General features: G+C 35.5%; 1 long non-coding RNA gene across 1 annotated transcript; it reads left to right on the top strand.

The window, feature by feature from the left end:
- LOC107682103 (uncharacterized) lies at positions 1-420 on the top strand. The gene is made up of 3 exons (XR_001633365.1): positions 1-34; positions 234-285; positions 382-420. It is a non-coding gene; the product is annotated as an uncharacterized LOC107682103 (long non-coding RNA).

Genomic DNA, 420 nt, shown 5'->3' with positions numbered 1-420 from the left:
CATCATGGCAATTGTCATTAGCAATTTGGCAGAGGTAAGTTAAAACTGATTGACCCATTTCTTTGAACGCTTTGGTTTTTCGAGTGAGTCTTATGTTAAAGAGATTTTAGTATACTTGTGTGTTAAGAACAGATGTTTTTTCTTGAGCTTTTTTCAACATTTACATTCTGCATTACATGAACAACAATAGAAGTTGTAAAACTTTTTTTTTTTTTTCATTTCCTGTCATTTAGAACTTCTCTGGTACAACTCCAGAGACTATTGGGGCAAAGAACTACCAAGCAGGTAAATTGTGCTTCTAAATCACTTGTCATCTTACTTGAAATATTTTCCTCTGCCTCTGTTAAGCGACTGGATGACACATTGGTTCTGTTTTTTCAGGCTACTCCATGTTTGGTGCTGGACTCACTGTTGGCTTTT

This window comes from Sinocyclocheilus anshuiensis, unplaced genomic scaffold (genome assembly GCF_001515605.1).
Source record: "Sinocyclocheilus anshuiensis isolate Anshui unplaced genomic scaffold, SAMN03320099.WGS_v1.1 C31587304, whole genome shotgun sequence".
In the NCBI taxonomy this organism is placed as follows: Eukaryota; Metazoa; Chordata; class Actinopteri; order Cypriniformes; family Cyprinidae; genus Sinocyclocheilus; species Sinocyclocheilus anshuiensis.
This window is presented reverse-complemented; position numbering and strand designations above follow the sequence as displayed.